Raw genomic sequence first — 4,342 nt, 5'->3', positions numbered from 1 at the left:
CTGTCAATAGAAATAAAAGCAAAAGCTTACAATCTGCAATATTATTATTATTATACAGTATTTATATAGCGCCAAAAGGTTTGCTCAGCGCTGTACAGTAGCAAGGGGGACAGAACATGTGACAAGACAGTAACAATACAGTACATGAGGGGTTTGAGGGCCCTGCTCTTTCGAGCTTACAATCTAGGAGGGAGGGGAAGGTGGTACAGGAGGAGATGGCTGTGGGGGATGGAGTGGTGGGTGGAATGGAGGAGGTTAGTTGTTAGGTGAGGTCGGGTGTTAGGGGAGGTTGGTGTAGGCTTCCCTGAAGAGGAGGGTTTTCAGGGTGCGCCTGAAGGTGAGGAGGGTAGGTGACAGTCTGATGGATCGGGGTAGGGAGTTCCAGAGGATGGGGGAAGTCCTGGAGAAGTCCTGCAATCGGGCGTGGGAGGAGGAGACCAGGGAGCTAGAGAGTAGGAGGTCCTGTGAGGAGCGGAGGGCACGGGTAGGGTGGTATTTGGGTATCAGGTCAGTTATGTAGTTTGGGGGAGCGTTGCGAATGGCTTTGTAGGTCAGAGATAGCAGTTTGAATTTGATGGGCAATTGGGAGCCAGTGAAGGGATTGGCAGAGGGGGGAGGTGGATACGGAGCGGTTGGTGAGGTGGATGAGTCTGGCTGCTGAGTTCAGGATAGAATGGAGTGGGGATAGCCTGTGTTGGGGTAGGCCAGTGAGAAGGGAGTTGCAGTAGTCCAGGCGTGAGATGATGAGGGAGTGTACGAGTTGTTTGGTGGTGTCTGGGGTGAGGAATGTGCGTATCTTGGAGATGTTGCGGAGGTGGAGCCTGCAAGATCTAGATAGCAGTTGTCTATAGACAACAACGTCTGGCATCTGGGAAGGAAATATACCCCAGTGAGGACCGACATCCCTTGTGACATATGTGACATATAGACTACAATCAGGGGCGGACTGACAACTCATGGGGCCCCCGGGCAATAGGGGATCATGGGGCCCCTGTGTCCTTGCCCAAACTCAAAAAAGCCTATGAAAAAGGTACCAGGGGCATCTCATGGGGCCCCCTACTGACCCCAGGCCCTCGGGCAGTGCCTGAGTTTCCAAATGGTCAGTCCGCCCCTGACTACAACAGAAATCACACTGCAAAACGCAATGAAAAACACAATAAATTGTTGAGAAATCTTCAGAAAATGCAGTGAAATCGCAAACAAAACAATTTTAAATTGCATCCAGCGTGACCCAAGCCTTAGTGCCCGGTCATACCGGTGCGATTTCAGGTGCGATTTGCGAATTGAAATCGCACCTGAAATCGCATCTAATGAATGTGAATGTCTTAACATGTGCGATTTGCTGCAGAGCAATTTTAAAAGTAGTTCTTGTATTACTTTTTCTGCAGTTTGTTGCGATTTCACATAGACTACCATAGAAATTGCACTGCAAAACGCAATGGAAAATGCAAGAAATCATTGGGAAATCTTCAGAAAATGCAGCAAACAAAACAAGCGATTTTAAATCGCATCCAGTGTGAACCAAGCCTTATGTTTTCTCCAGTTTGTTGCGATTTCACATAGACTACCATAGAAATTGCACTGCCAAACGCAATGGAAAATGCAAGAAATCATTGGGAAATCTTCAGAAAATGCGGTGAAATCGCAGAGAAAACTATTTTAAATCGCATCCAGCAGGAACCAACGCTTATTGCCTGGTCATACCGGTGCAATTTCAGACTCATCTGTCAAAAGAAATAAAAGCAAAATCTTACAATCTGCAATATAGACAACGAAGTCTGGCATCTGAGAAGGAAATATACCCCAGTGAGGAGGTACCAACATCCCTTGTGGCATATGTGCTTCCCCTTCCCTCCCTTCATCCAGCTGTACAAATGCAGCTCCAGCGCCTGTTTTTACTGCCCTCTGAGCCCAAGTGTGAATGAGCCTTTCAGCTGCTTTCATGCTGCTCAGTTTTTATTCAGTTTTTGCCTTATCTAAAGTGGTAGAAAAATGCATGACCATTAATGCAGGCCATAGACGGGTTGAAAATCGGCCGATTTTTGCACCGTTAGTGGGTTAATTGGTCGGACGTTTTTTTGGGGTTTTGGCACATTTTTGTATCGGTAAAGTTGGAAAATTTGTGGCCGATTTTCCCGGCAATGATGGGCAAATTGGTCGATCGTTTTACCAATAAAAAATCTGCGCATGAGCCGTGACCTGCAAGAAGAAGAAAAGAAGAAAAAGAATAAGAAAAAGAATAAGAAAAAGCAGAAGAGGAAGAAAAAAGAAGTAGAAAAAGCAGAAGAGGAAGAAGAGGAAGAAAAAGAAGTAGAAGCAAAAGAAGCAGAAAAAAAGAAGAAAAGGAAGAAAAAAGAAGCAGAAAAAAAGAAGAAGAAAGAAAAGAAGAAGAAGAAAAGAAGAGGAAAAATAGAAGAAGAAAAAGAAAAAGAAGAAGAAGAAAAGAAGAGGAAAAAGAAGAAGAAAAAGAAAAAGAAGAAGCAGAAGAGGAAGAAAAAGAAGAAGAAGCAAAAGAAGCAGAAAAAAAGAAGAAAAGGAAGAAAAAAGAAGCAGAAAAAAAGAAGAAGAAAGAAAAGAAGAAGAAGAAAAGAAGAGGAAAAATAGAAGAAGAAAAAGAAGAAGAAGAAAAGAAGAGGAAAAATAGAAGAGGAAGCAGAAAAAGAAAAAGAAGAAGAAAAAGAAAAAGAAGAAGGAGAAGAAAAAGAAAAAAAAGAAGTAGAAAAGAAGAGGAAACATAGAAGAGGAAGCAGAAAAAGAAAAAGAAGAAGAAAAAGAAAAAAAGAAGTAGAAGAAGAAAGAGAAAAAAAAGAATAAGAATTCCAGTCTGCTATTATATTTTATATGAAAAGTCTTGCAGTTGCAACAATGTATCTATTTGTATCCGAATAAAAACATTTCTATCCAAAATGGATACAAATGGATACATTGTTGCAACCAGAATACTTTTTCATGTCAAATATAATAGCGGAGCTCTCTGCGAGGGACAGAAGTAACTAAAACGAAAACCAGCCAATTGTTTTACCGTTGATGGTAACATCAGCCGATCGAACGACTGATTTTTCGTTTTTTTTAATAAAAAAACGGTTTTCGACCCATCTATAGCTTGCATAAGACCTCATACACACACGCCATTTTTGTAGCTGCTCCTAGGGGCATCTGGCTTTTTTTTCCCTGCCTCTAAGCTCTGGTTCACACCAGTGCGACTTCAGAGGCCACACGATTTACAAATCGTGCCTGAAATCGCATCCAATGTGTTTCTATGGCAGTGTCTTAATCAGTGCGATTTCAAAAATTGTTTTGGCAATACTTTTTTTCAGATTTTATTGCAACTTGCATCGACTTCTGTTAAGGCTTGCGTGTTTTGTTTGCCACCTTTGCCACACTGACAATCACATTCATTAGATATGATTTCAGGTGCGATTTCAGTTTGCGAATCCCACCTGAAATTGCACTGGTATGACTGGGCACTAAGGCTTGGTTCACGCTGGATGCCATTTAAAATAGTTTTGTTTTCTGATTTCACCGCGTTTTCTGAAGATTTCCCAATGATTTATTGCGTTTTGCAGTGCGATTACTATTGTAGTCTATCTGTGAAATTGCAACAAACTGCAGAAAAGGCTTGGTTCACACTGGATGCGATTTAAAATCGCTTGTTTTGTTTGCTGCATTTTCTGAAGATTTCCCAATGATTTCTTGTGTTTTTCATTACGTTTTGCAGTGCGATTTTTATTGTAGTCTATGTGAAATTGCAACAAACTGCAGAAAAAGTAAGGCTTGGTTCACACTGGATGCGATTAAAAATTGTGCGTTTTGTTTTCCGCATTTTCTGAAGATATCCCAAAGATTTCTTACATTTTTCATTGCGTTTTGCAGTGCAATTTCTATGGTAGTCTATGTATGTGAAATCGCAACAAAATGCAGAATACGTAATACAAGAACTACTTTAAAAATTGCACATTAGCAAATCGTGTATGTTAAGACACTCACATTCACACTCATTAGATTCCCAAATCGCACCTGAAATCGCGGCAATGTGACTAAATAAAGTTACAAGCCACAGTAAAACTGGAGGAACAAATCGCACGACCTGCAGCTTTGAAATTGAAGTGAAGTAGCGCAATGGTGCATTCAGTGTGAACAAGAGCTAGACACCCCGGTGTGTTAGCCTTGGTTCACACTGCCGCGATTTCAGGTGCGATTTTGGAATTGAAATCGTACCTGACATTGGATCTAATAAATATGAATGTGAGTGTCTTAACATATGCAATTTCAGAAGTTGTTCTTGTATAAGCCCCCGGTCACACTGCCGCGATTTCAGGTGCGATTTGGAAATTGAAATCAT

Source organism: Staurois parvus, unplaced genomic scaffold, assembly GCF_062004578.1.
Source record: "Staurois parvus isolate SC_StPar_1 unplaced genomic scaffold, SC_StPar_1.0 ptg000444l, whole genome shotgun sequence".
Classification (NCBI taxonomy): Eukaryota; Metazoa; Chordata; class Amphibia; order Anura; family Ranidae; genus Staurois; species Staurois parvus.
This window is presented reverse-complemented; position numbering follows the sequence as displayed.